Source organism: Periplaneta americana, chromosome 16, assembly GCF_040183065.1.
Source record: "Periplaneta americana isolate PAMFEO1 chromosome 16, P.americana_PAMFEO1_priV1, whole genome shotgun sequence".
Classification (NCBI taxonomy): Eukaryota; Metazoa; Arthropoda; class Insecta; order Blattodea; family Blattidae; genus Periplaneta; species Periplaneta americana.
In genome coordinates this window covers 4,613,577-4,628,300 of record NC_091132.1, presented here as the reverse complement: position 1 = coordinate 4,628,300, position 14,724 = coordinate 4,613,577, and the positions used below count along the sequence as shown (strand labels likewise).

At 33.0% G+C, this 14,724-nt stretch overlaps 1 protein-coding gene across 4 annotated transcripts in view; it reads left to right on the top strand.

The window, feature by feature from the left end:
• The window catches only part of Set2 (SET domain containing 2), a 118,523-nt gene that overhangs the window by 3,197 nt on the left and 100,602 nt on the right, over window positions 1-14,724 (top strand). Inside the window, exon 2 of one of the 4 annotated variants that reach the window (XM_069812658.1) lies at window positions 5,303-5,607. The exons of the other annotated variants lie outside the window; for them this stretch is intronic. The gene's annotated coding sequence lies outside the window, so the exon portion shown is untranslated. The remainder of the gene's footprint in view (window positions 1-5,302; window positions 5,608-14,724) is intronic. 4 annotated transcript variants of the gene reach the window in all.

Genomic DNA, 14,724 nt, shown 5'->3' with positions numbered 1-14,724 from the left:
CGAGGTATACCACATAACAAAATGTGAAGAAAAAAAAAAAGAAAAGAAAAAAAATCGGTGACAATAAAATGAAGAGTAAACATAGATATTTGTCCACACTTCTTTTATTTAATATCTGCATTCTGCGGTAGATTTCAAGCGCACTTTTAATAGAAAATTGTCAATGTCTATTTTTTTAATGTGGCATATCTGTGCTGTTTTGAAAACTACAAATAAGATATGGAAACAGATTAAGCATCTAGCTCAAAATAGAATACGCTGCTGAAATTTTGTCAAGACCTTGTGTTCCATACAGAAATTAATAATAATTTATTTTATTTATTTATTTAGATATTAACGTACAAAACAACAGCACAAGGCCAATTACAGTTTAGCAAAAGAATAATAATCTCTATTAAATATGAGTGTGCACGGCTTTCAGCCATTTTTAATTTTTTCGGGGACTTGGCTCAGGACCTCTCAGAGGGGAGGGCGTTTATGGAGAGAAATTTAAGGTTTGTTTGTGACGATCTGCGCTGTTGTGTTGAAAGGACTATGATGACGAGTTAAAGTTTAACAAGAGTGTATATTGTATTTAGCAGTATATACCCTCAAATATTTGTATACCAAGTTATTTTCTGAGTAATAGAAAAGTTCTATGAAACCACCATGTCTATGTGTATCTCTAGAACTAATTGGATAAATGGTGAGACGATTCTTACATTCAAGACAGGCTTGTATGTTTTGGTAGGCTGTAGTGAAAGAGCTTCAGTTATGAATATCTTTTATTGATCTTTTGTCAGACTTAATAACAGCTACATTCTAGTAGGTTATGCCTTTCTTCAGATAACCAATTATTTCGTAATACCTAATTCACGTAGCCTACTGCTAGACTGAAGCACTTTTCTAGTTAAATAATATTGTTTTTAAATTACACTATGGAACGAAAGACACTTAGATTATATTATATCAAACATTCTTATACCAGTAGTGTAATTGTGTGTATAGGTCAGTATTTTGCGTGAATTTTGTATTTTGGATTAGGCTATAAGCCGAAATTTTAGTTGTACTTTATATAGTGGGTAGGAATGAGGTTATGTTAGCTCAGGCATTAAATAAATTGATCTTGAATCCAGATTATATTGTAAAAAGAGAGACCTGTGAATTACGACATTTCGTAAGTCACCTTATACCAAGAGGTGAACGTGACAACATGATGACTGCGCGAATTAGATACTATCCTCTAAACAGTTTGGTAAAAACTAAAGTTTCTGGTATGCTGAGAAATGTAAAAGAAATTACTTGGGCTACTTTTAAAGAATAGGTACATTGCACGCAATTTACGTACACGTAAAACAAGTGATACAAGATTAAATCCAAAGATACCAAAGTAATTTATTAATTTCAAGAAGTAAAATAGGTACTGTAATCCAAAATAATAATTGGGTAGATCAAAGTAGTATGTTCAGTGCAATCTGTCTTATATCCTAATTAACATAATATAACATAATATGTGCATTAAATTACATTACATTATGATTTACACTGTGAAGAAAACCTTACTAATGTAAGAAAAATTGCTTCAAAATTGTGCAAAGCTCAGATAATCTCTGTGTTGTGCAGTTCGGAAACATGAACATTGTCTGAAGGAAAAGCAAAACTTTTAGAAGCGACAGAAATAATAATAATAATAATAATAATAATAATAATAATAATAATAATAATAGGACTAATAATAATAATAGATCTCTTGTCAGATACTCTGCTAGATCATAAATCTGAAAATAAATAAATAAAAAATAAGGAAGGTTCTAAAATTTGCTAACATTTTTGGTAGAATAAAAACATGTGAATGTGGTTGATTGGCACACAACCGGACTAGATAGTAACAATTCCATACAGACTACAGCTAGATCAGGGGGAGATCGAAGAATCAGCTCTAATGCAGTTCTTTAAGAGGGAAGAGGTCTAACAGCCCAATCAAGAATATTGTTGATTATAATTCTGAAACTTTGTTTAGTGCTACATAGGCCTACATTCTTTTTTATGGTCTGCATCTATTTTCTTATTTCCGATGTTATTTATTTATTTTAAAGTTTGTTACAATAACTGTATGTCTGACTTTCTTCTTTCAACAGTTTTACAGAATATTGCTGGGTGTTTAATTGGATGTTAGGGCGAACATAATCTTACTTTTAATGGTGTTGCATAGTTTTAATTATTATTGCTACGCCCATGTAAACTTTGTATCCAGCAGCTCTTATTCAGATATTTCAGAAATACGCTTTTAGTCTTGTGCTATAAAATTGAATTACTTTTCAACGTTAAACTGAATTTAAGATATTGCATAGACAGCCCTTTTATATGTAATTCTTATATTCGCGAATAGTTAAAATGGATAGGCCTAGGCCAATGTACCAAGTTTAAAGTAAACAAGATTTAACATAACGAACATTTGCAAATAAAATATTAATAAAAAATGTGACGTAAGCAATTTTTTTGGCACAGTTTGACGGGGATCGGGTGGCCATTATGTGGTCGTTATTAGAGAAAAATATAAAAATGAGTTTCTAGTTACCAATACCTTAAACTCTTAAGTGTGCAAACCTTGACTGGTTACAGAATAATGTAAATGCATACAGTACTTGGAAGTTATTCATTACAAAGGCATTAAAAGCATAGATTTTTTTTATACGTCTGTGATTCGAAAATATTGTACAGTAGTTGCTTTTACAGTCTCATTACCAAAATAGAAAAATATTGTGATGTTGGAAAGAAATCGATTTATAAATTCTGACGGAAATAGGCCTACAGCAGTTTTCAGCCATTTTATTACTGAGAAAAGTAATTTGCATGCTCATTCATTCCTGTACGTCTTTTTTATATTGTTACGAATAAACAAAAACAGCGTGTTTTCGGGTATTACGCAAAGTGTCATAATTTTTACCCCAAAAATCGCAGTTTATTTTAACGTGTTACTTCAAGTTGCATCTCGTGCTATACTTATTTTTAAAATAAAACGTTATAGACGTAGATCACAGCTTCCAAAAACGTTTTTCTCAGCACAACCTTGAGGCAGTGTCTTTCAGGGTAGCAAGTGGGGAAAAAATGTACCAGGTACCTAATATGAATTGCTTCCTTTATTGAACGGGTTATTTGGCTTTGGTGTATTTTTCGGATGATTGTAAATTTTCGAACGAAAATAGTATTTTGAAGAAGGTACTGTAATTGTAAATAGTTTTTTTTTTACAGACACAGAATAATTACGGCATGATATATTTTTTTTTGTGGGAAGGCTAGTAATGGAAGAGAAAACTTTTGTCCAAAGTCAAATAACTGAGAATAACAATGTTTGGAATGATCGATGTAACGATTAGTAAATACTTTCGCCTTGACTTTTAGGTTTTTCATTGATCGTAGCTTTTGTCTGAGAGTTAACTTTGTGTCCACAGGTTGTAATATAGTGGCTTTTGAATATTGATAATATTTCAGTCTGCTGTTACATTCGCTTGTAAGTACCTACAACATTCAGAAACACTACCTATAACTTAATTGACGTTATGAACACAGAAGTATATATTGTATTATACCCATTCTGCTATAAACTATTGAGTAAGTATACTACTGCAAAAAAAATAAGTGCTTAAGGCTCGACAATCTCTTCTACTTCAAGCTGAAAGGTCCGCTTTTATTCCTTGTTCTGTTGGAGTCATTGTCTCTTGTCATTTTCATAACTCAGTATATGTTCATCCTGTACTCGCATTTCTACAATCCAGTCATTTGTTGACTTAATTTTGTAGGTCATTGTGACAGCCTCTTGATGCTGTTTTGTACCTACCTTACTTTGTAATCGTGTGCTTCTATTTCTCATATACCCATAATAATATTGGTTTGTATTTTGTCAATATTATGTGAGTTGGTCTCGTGATGTGAGTAAGGGCGTTGCTATCCTCAAAACTGTGCTATGTCGAATATCACGTAAGGAGCCGAAATGTTTGTTTAATGTCAGAAAATGCGTTTGAATGTAATCTCCAACAGATAGGTTAACATTATAGCATTTTTACTGTACCAAGCTATTTGAAAGTATAGCTACTGATTGCGATGGTAACAAGGAAGATATTTATTTATTTATTTATTTATTTATTTAATCCACTCAACAATGTAATTACAGAGTAGAGAAAAAAATAACAGTAGTAATACATATAATAATGGTAATTTAAACTTAAACAGTTACAATCCAATACTACTCAACAAATGATATCAAGCAAATATTAATGTAAATCTCGGTAAACAAAAACAAAAGTATTTACAGTATGAAGAAAACTTAGATTATATTAAAGTAATAAAGCCAGTGATGAAATGCAAATAACTAGTCACAGATTAGTAACAATAAAACAATAACTGATGAGAGACTAGACCTACGTTAAGTGAGAATTAGGAGTGAGTTAGTAATGATAATTGATATGAAATAATTTAAGAAAGAAGACCAGAAATACAATATGCAAACCAGTTAAGACCTATTTATTAGCAAAATACTTATGGAGTGTTTTGAACGCGACCGGTATTCATTTCTCTCAAGAGTGTGGTTCTATCCTGAAAGATGTCAATACTGCTCAGTTTATTATAGAAGGAACAGAGCATAGTTTATATTAAATGTTTTACAGTTCTCTCTTGGTAAGTGTATTGCTATCCTGGACAGTAGATGACTATTTACAGAACTTGTTAATACATTATGGAGGCATTTTATATCAATATTATTTCTTCTGTGTTGCAAACTTCATCTGTTGTGGCGATTAGGTAGGTGTTTGTAAATGTATAGGTGTTTCGAAATGAGAGTTGAAAGTTCTATAATTAGGTAGAAATATATTTCCGAGAATGAGGGACGTGGGGGAAAGAGCTCTCGTCTGATCCCTGAAATGAAGATGACTATGGAAAAGTAATAATGCAGGAGTTTTCCATACTTAAATGGTTTATCATGATTATGACCTTCTGTCTTTCTGTATACACCTCGGATAAGTGATATTATCTGAAGCAAAAAGTATATGCTAGAGAAGATAGTGGATTTACTTCTTGCCATTGAATAATATATTTGCGTTATTTAAAGTTGAACATAAAGACTCTATGTACAATTGAATGAGAGGTGAAAAATTATTAAGAATTATTTCCAATGCTTACATTCTCAATGTTTCATGAGAAATGCACTACAGTGAAACCTCTCCTTACGGACACCCTCAAGATACGGACACTCCTCATATATGGACAGATTTTTATGTCCCAAATGAAATAATATAGAAATGATGATAAATTTAACTCTCGTTTACAGACACTCTCAGACATGGACACGGACAGCTGTTTGACAGTCCTAGAGCTTGCTTTACCTCCTGATTGCGGACAGAACTTGGATTTCAAAACCTAATGTGTTACAAAAGTGGAACATTTAGTTTTTTGAGACTGTACAGAAATTATTTAAAATGAAAGAAGACAATAAGGGTCTCGTAGGCTACTGCTAGCCCAGCCGGCTACCCCTTGTTAGCTGAAAGCGGATGGATAAGCAAAGTCATAAAATTTAACCTGTCTGATGAATCCAAGTTTTCCGCGATCGTGAAATTGTATTCGACACATGATAAGGTTAGTAGGATTATTCTCTTCACTTCAATCTCTTTCGAGAGACATGGATCTGAACGTATAAGTTAAGTTGAAAACTGTAAATTACAGTACTGCATAACTGTAGACCTAGAATAAAATTGCATGGTACAGTACTGTATTTTCCTTTTTCGGTCTGATGTACTGTAATTCAAAGTTTCAAAGAATTTACTGTAGTACAGTATACTGTATTTAGAATTAAACTACAGTAATACATTTCATTTAAAGCGTGAAGGGATACATAATGCATATTATAAATTTACTGTTAGATTGGGGAGCCTCCCTCCCAATAAAGGACACCTCCCAGATCCGAACAGATTGTTACGTCCCTTCGATGTCCGTAAATGAGAGGTTTCACTGTATATTATTACAACAAAGAAATGCTTAAACTTTCGGAATAAGGAATATTCACTTTCAAGTAAAAAATTTTAGGATTTTATTGTAAAAACTAGCCGTACCCGTCTCCTCTGCTGCACCCGTTAGAAATAAATATAAAGTAATTACATAATTAAAATAGGACATTCAATCCATAGAACATTCGTGTTTGATAGAAGGATAAATTGTTTAATATGTTAGGCCTACTTAATTTAAATTGTATTTAAAAATTAAAATGCGATCATTTTGGTCCAGATACACTCATTTGGTGCAATGACAATTCCTTTAACATGTTTCTTAATTGCTATTACATGCAACCATAGTTTAATGAAGATTGACATATCTTTTAGTTTTAATGTGGATACTTTATATTACTTGCTATATGTTTCCATTGCATTATGGTAATAACTTAATTTTAACCATTGTTTTCTACGTCTTCAGTAAATGGCGCTTGGCCCACTATGGTTCTGAACCCTTCAAATAACTTAAATAGTGATACAGCATATATAGTGATATGTAATTATATTTCTTTCTTTCAAAAATGTAAGAATTCACGATCTCCTATGTACCATTGCCATGGAATGAATAAATGTGTTTTTTCTTCCTACTCAAAAATTTTATATTTTGCACATAGGAATTACTGCAGGAACAACAATGCTATAATCTGAGGCGGCAGTGAAAATGTATTGTATTGTTATTTTAAAAGTCTTGTATATCCTTAAATATCAGTCCTATCAAAATTTTGCATAGAATAAAACTTATCGGAAATCATTTTTAAAGAAACTTTTGTTGTGTAACATTTTTCACAAAAAGCTATAATAAGAGAGATATTCGATTTATTTAATTCAGGCCCCTTTATAATCGCCCTTTTAAATAAGGAATTTTTAATGCAATATAGCCTAAAATCTAAGTTACAACGAACTTAATTTATGTTCCAATTTTCATCGAAATCTGTTTAGCCATTATCATGTGAAAAGGTAACAAACATCCAGATAAACAGACAGACAGACATACAAACAAAAATGTCAAAAAAGCGATTTTCGGTTTCAGGATGGTTAATTATACATGTTAACACCAATTATTTTTGGAAAATCGAAAATTACCAGAAAAATTTTGGCTACAGATTTATTATTAGTATAGATATACAAATAATTCATATTGAAAATCAAATAATACAGCAAGATTCAGAAATTATTATATGAAAATTTTGACATTTGAATTAATGACGTTAGATTTAGAAATCAATATATGAAAATGTTTATATTTGAAGTAATGACAATGTGCAGCAAACTCAAAGCGTCATTTTTAAAATGAAAACAGTTGCTTGATGTAACACTTCTTTTGCTAGGAGTTCCACTACCATTCCTGTATAACATTTGGTGCTGTCCAGGGGAACCACGTGGAAATCTGCTTCGTCTGTGCATGTGAACAATTGCAGTCAAAGGTCACCGGTGTAACTCAGTTGGTAGAAGCACTTGCATTCTGATCTGGAGCTGTGCTCGGGCATGAGTTCGATTCCTGCTTGGACTGATTACTTGTTTGGGGTTTTCAGAGATTTTTCCAACCGTAAGACGAATGTCAGGTGATCTATGACTAATCTTTGGTCTCATCTCGCTTTCACCAATTCCATTAATGCTAAATAACCCAGTAGTTGATACAGCGTCATTAAATAACAGACTAAAAAAATTGCAATGAGTGATAGAAAATTGAAAAAAGAACCACATACTTTGGACTATTTTATATATATATATATATATATATATATATATATATACATACATATACATATAAGAAAACCGCCATTAGCACTATTCTGATAAAAAAAAATGGAAATGGACTGCTAAGTGCAGTAAGGTACTGTCATTGCAAGTTATCTTGAACCTTACATCCCCTAAGTCTGTCTTTGGAACTGCTCGGTACGGCGTGTACTCATCAACTTAACGGCACGGCAAGGATGCCCCTCCCTCGGGTAACGTGACTCTTTTCAGAAAACGTTGGTTCTTTTACCTTACGGCTCTCTACTGTAAAAGAACTTGGTTCAATACAGACATCATCTTCTCTCGATACTCCGGTTTTGAGAGGAGAACATAGTTTCGTAGCAAGCTTTAATTAACCTGTAATGAGTAAGTATTTAAATATAATCGTGTGTACACTCCTCTCTCATCCGGGGTGGGAACCGGCAATGGAGGAGTTACTACAGCTACTTCTATACATTATATAGGCCTGCATGACTTACACCTTCAGCTAATATGTACATATTCTTATAACAATATTTTACAGGCTTATTATTTGAATTTACATTAATTTACAATTATACACAATCCATATCCCTATCATTGCTGCCATCATCGCTTGTTCCAAAATTAATTATTTCGTCAATGGCATCATCCATTAGGAATTATCTTCTTAATCGTAGACTATGTACTACTTTCTGAACACGATAGAATTCTTCGATTGTATCCCGAATAACGTGTTGATCGAAGTCATCCACTTCAACTTTACACAAGTCCTAATTCTGGAATGAAATAATATGTTTAGTAGAACTATAAGAAAATAATAACTTACAATAGTAATTCATTATGTCGTTCACAGTACACACACTATTGTACATAACTATTATAGCAATAATTTCTAAACATTACATACCTATTCTTTCCCGAGTAGTGTGAGGTTCATTCGGTTGTAATTCAATATTATTCTTAATTCTCTTCACGGAACTAATACTTTTGCCAGAGTATTTAGCCGCTCTCTCATATTCCTTAGCAAGAGGTTCCAGCAAATATTTGTTTAATTTTTCCTCCTCGCAATGCTTAATTTTATTATATTTGCGATAATTTCTCTTTCTCGGCTATGGATAACAGCGTTACTTTTTCTCCGCGGTGGTGTGATTTCACCATAATTACTACCCTGTGGTTGCTGCTCCATGGTAACACTACTGGTACGCAGTGAAGGAAATGGCTCTATGTTTCTTGACAAGAGATTATGCTGCGGAGCATGCGCAAACAGCTCAGTTGGCTCCACCCCCGTTACGCGCTTCCTACCCTCTGCCCCTCTGTCCCCGCTCAGAAGGTTCAAGATAACTTGCATTAACAATATAGTAATAAGTTATTATTAGAAACAAATTGTATTTGATATAAGTGAATAGAAATCGAGAAATGAATTGTAAAAATGTCAATTTTGAATGAAGTCATTAGACTTTGAAAGGGGGTAGTATGAAAGAATTTAGATCAGAACAGAAGCAAGAGACTATAGTAAATTGTGAATGAGTGTGAGGGAATGAGATGGATACAGTAATGAGAGAATGTACTGTAAGTATAGGATATGAATCTAAATTGTTAGAGCATCTACAAAAAAAGGTGTATCTGTAATGAATGTAATACTGGCACTGGATACAAAATTGTGAGGATGTAACGTATCATATTATTAAAAAATCGGTACCCCATCTCCTGCTTCCTCTATTGTGCACATTAGGTAAATATGGTATGATTCCTTTTCTGGATATCTTGTCTCAGTTGTTTCAATGGTAAATTGTTTAAGGATAAGTGGTGGGGGTTTGTTCTCTGTATTTTTTCTTGTGAATGTTTGATAGTTGAGTGGATTGGTTATTTTTATTGAGCTCTTGGTTGCTATGGGTATTTGGTATTTTTTGGAAAGTGTGTGTGTGTGTGTCTAATGCTCTGGATTTAACAATGAAGTCATCATCCTTCTTGCTTTCCAATATTTTGATGGAAGGTCCACAAATGTCCTAAGAGTTTCACAATTAGCCAGGTGCTGTTCGTCTGTTTTATCTATAAACGTTTCGTGATATTTTAATCTTCTGATTCTGGATTTTTTGTCGTGGAATCTTGTTTAATTTCTATTCTCAGTTTCCATGCCTGTACTTGTTATTCGATTGGTGGGTTATCTGTGTGTATCTGCAAGGCTGTTATCGTAATTACTTTCCTGTTGTACAGTGTTTTTATTCTTTTTTGGACCTACTACTGCTAGTTCATTCCACTATGGTTAAACCTGTATTATTCTGCATTTCATGTAAAACTGGATAATGCTGACTAGCTTAGCAAGCATATTTCCCTCCCTCATTTTCAAGGAAACATTTTTTTAAAGTTGAATTCTACATTTTATAAAAGTTTAAACTTAATGAGTCTTGTTAACTTTTGTAATTTTGAACGATTATTGACAGTAGTGAGTTTCCTAATGGGTGTAATTCAATTTTTTATGTAAACAGTCATCTCTTTCATTTAATTTTGTTACTACTTTCAAAAGTTTTCAGTATTTGTATACTTCTCAGTTGGTTTCTGAATGCGAGACTCTTATTCCAATAAGATTGTATTCACGAAACAATTTCTACCCTACTTAGTAGCTGTACATATTAAACTCAAATTTAATTTCTTAAATCTAAAAACTGAACACACGAGAAATTATGAAATTCAGCCAAAATCCATGCAACCATAATGGAGAGATCTTGAAGTGTGTGTGTTTTATAGTTATCTGTCATTGAAGTCTTGTATCTGAAGAGTCGAATAATATTTTAATAGTTGGCAGATGTGATATAGAGAATATTATAAATGTGAGGACATTTAGTTACTGTATCTATTTTTTTACTTTATTATTGCACGAAATATTACAATGTTGCGAAAATAGAAAGCTTGATGATTTTGACAGTTTGACAGCCACTAGTAAATTAGTAACTGCATGTTGTACAAGGGTAACAAACTTGCTTGCAAAAGGAACAAGCTAGTTTACTCCTTTATCTAAAGTTACTTACTAGGCAGCATATTTTTTAGTACACACAATGACGTAAAGCCAATTTTGTGTACTCTTTGTTGGTTAGTGACAAATTTCTTCTCTACTATCCAACAGATTAAGCCTTTTGGTCTGTTACGAATTGTGGTGATGGCATCAAGTTAACTTTACTATATAATTGACGTGTACATCATAAATATCGCGTGTTTTGTATAACTTTTTTAATGCCCAAAGTTTGGTTGTTGAAGTAACAGTCTTCAAACAGGAATATCCAGTTGAGAGGTGAAGTACTTCCCACTGTTATATCCCAATCAATTTGGTGTTTCATATGAAGTGCTCTCAAGCTGTTAAGAGAGAGAAGATAGTGTGTTTATAGACTAGAATACAAACCGGTGAAAATAAATGAATATTGCTAATATTGTGAAAGTGATCAAATATTAATAAAATAAAATGGAATCGTCTAGTAAATATTAGATTTGCTAAAACACAAAATATTTATGCTGTGAATGCTTGCTTAATTAGTGGGCTCTTACAAATGAAGTGTGTCAAAATAATTAAATAACTGAGGTCAGTTTATTTATATTTGAAGAATTATGATTATTATTTTGAATTTCATTTTATTCAGCTTCCTCCAAGTGAAGGCTGCCTAGAAGACAAAGCTTACCAAAAAATTGTTGTTTTTTGAGTAAATGGTAGGTACACAATTATAATGAAAAAGAAACAATGGAGAAGGAAAAGAAAAAGAAATAACACAATTATAAATAATTGAAGACGAGTAAACAAAACATCATTAATTCCAGAAGAAACATAAAATTTCCTAGTACGGTATCTATTTGCTATCAGGTGATCATAGTCGTCTATTAGCACTAGTTGCAAGACCCAACTTAAGTGAGCAGATCGCCATAGCAAAGAGATCAATCTATTTACGTGTAGAGATGGTTTCTTAGGATTTTTATAGATCCCTTCACTGCAGACAGAGATACTTCAGTGACAAGAGTTTGTCCTAGACCAAACTGCTTGCAAAAATGCGCGAATCTTTTTGTGATGGTCCCTCTAGCCCCAATCAGTAATCCAATAACTTCGATCGATGTTAGATGATATTTTTCCTTATAATATGGTATAGTGGGGTCGTATATGTCGCATTTTTCCTGATGTACCTCAGCAGGTTGATTTCCATGTTTCCATTCTTACAGTTGGATCAATTATGAATCCGCTTGTTGATCTTGTCGGGATAGCGATGATGTCAATGCGCCTTGTAGATCCATTTGTGGACAAACCATGGACCTCCTCCTCTACTTGGTAGTTTTTTCCTTGTAGGGCTGATGCTAGGAGGGATCGAATCTTGTGGTAACGACTATTCCTCAGTAGTTCTCCATGAGGACAGACTCTCAGAATGTGAGCAAGCGTTTCTTTCTCACTCCGGCAATGTCTGAGACCTACCTGGTAGAGCACGTACTGTAAGAGAGACTGTAAATGGTGCCCATGTGCAACTGAGTCAAGGTAAATCTAATCATAAGATTCAGGTTTAGAATGAAGTGGTATTTCCACGTTATAATATTGTCATAATATTTTCAAAATATATTTTGGCTATTGAAAATAAAACAATATTCAGATATTTTATACAATCTCTTCATATTAAAAATAGCCTATGTATACTAGTTTCTCTTGATGCATACAGAACAGAAATTTTACTTTTTCTTGAGGATGCACTTAAGCCCCATTTGCAGGTAACCTAGTGATTGGTATACACGAACTTACATTCTTTAAATACACGGGATTCAAGGAGTAGTGTCAGAGGTATAGGAACGGAATTGATGAAGAAACTGTTTCTTTCTCTGCCCGTTATCAGTACTTAGGATCAGTGTTATCCATTACTCGTAGATGTCTCTTCAGAAAACTGTAATCTGTAGGCCATTTTGTTGAAATGTAGAAGAATAAGATTTCCTCAATCAAGCTCATCTTGTTGCATTATGGTAGTGGTAATAAGAACTTATTATTTTGTGAGTGATACTGTCTGTCTTTTTCTAATAATAAACAGTTTAGGATTGTAAAACAGTGATGTTATTTAAAGAACTAGGAAAAAAAGGTCCAGTTATTTTTCTAGGGTCAGTTGCTTTTGCTTGCTGGTGCATGCTCCAAATAATATGCAGCATATAATAAAATCAGGATATTAGCACAAATGAAAGCATGGATTCTAAATAATCTTAATATAGACACTGATTTAATCACAGTTCTTTGAAATGCTGCCCATTTACACACAGACATTCTAAGCATCGTTTTTAAGACATTATTGATCCTACTAAGTCCTTGCATGGAAATCTTTGCAATTTTTTCTATTGCATTGCGTTTTAATTTCTTCATTTGTATAGAATTATTATGTTAAACATTTTTAAGCAATTATATTTTAGTTTAGTATAAATTTCGTTAAATTTCTCTTTGGTTAGAGCATTATTATTATTATTATTATTATTATTATTATTATTATTACTTACTTACTTACTGGCTTTTAAGGAACCCGGAGGTTCATTGCCACCCTCACATAAGCCCGTCATTGGTCCCTATCCTGAGCAAGATTAATCCAGTCTCTACCATCATATCCCACCTTCCTCAAATCCATTTTAATATTATCTTCCCACCTTATTATTGTTATTATTATTATTATTATTATTATTATTATTATTATTATTATTATTATTATTATTATTATTATTATTATTGAATCACCTTAACAATGTTCATAATCATCTGTCGGACAAATACAAATAAATACATTCATTATATTCAATCATACCAGATACAATATAAATGTGACAGTTTTGCTCAGCCTTTAAAAATTCAACAAAATTAAATATAAGTGAAAATAGCCTTCAGATAATTGAAAAAGTAATCCCTTCCTGAATTTTCATAACAATAATTTAGGCTTGAACTGCTGAAGACCACTCTGCCTGATCCATTCACTGATCTTCTCGTAGTTGTCTTTTTCATAGCCTCTACAATTCCTCTCTTCCTTGTCATATTATGTTATTCATCATCATAAAGGAATCCAGTCAAATGCAATTTTCGGCAATCTCTCCTCACTTATTTGTTCTACAGCCTCATTTGGAATTCTCACGTTTACCTTCTTTATTTTTCTCCTGATAACCATGGTCTTCATCTTGTTTGCATTTATCTTCGTCCCATACTGCTCACAGCTGTCATTTAGCTCCTATTAGCGTATCCTTTAGTATCATCTTACCTTCTGCTAAGAATGCCGTATGTATCATTTGTAAATCATATGTACATTATTCTTCTTGATAACTTCATCTTCAAATCATACTCGTTCATTCATTCATTCATTCATTCAGTCTGTTCTGCCCAAGGGCAGGTCTTTCACTGCAAACTCAGCAATCTCCAATATTCCTCCTTTTCCGCCTTCCTCTTTATCTCTACATAATGATCCATATATTAATGTTACATCATCTGATAGCTTTTTCTGCCCCAAACTTCTCTCCCGTTCACCATTCCTTCTATTGCATCCTTCAGTAGGCAGTTTCTTCTTATCCGGTGACCCAGCCAATTCCTTTTCCTCTTCCTGATCAGTTTCAACATTATTCTTTTTTCGTTCACTCTTTTCAGCACAGCTTCATTTCTTATTCTGTCTATTTATTTCACATGTTTCATTTTCCTTCATATCCACATTTCAAATGCTTCCAGTCGTTTTCCTTCAGTTCGTCATAAATGACCTTGTTTCTGCCCCCATATAATGCCACACTCCGCACAAAGCACTTCACTAGTCTTAGATCTTTTTTTCCAGAGGACTGCAGAAGATGCTTCTTTTTCTATTAAAAGCTTCCTTGGCCATTGCTATCCTCCTTTTGACTTCCTGGCAGCAGCTCATGTTACTGCTTATAGTACATCCCAAGTATTTGAAGCTGTCCACTTGCTCTACTGCCTCATTTTGTATTCGCACGTTTGTCTTCTGATAACCAAGGTCTTCGTCTTGTT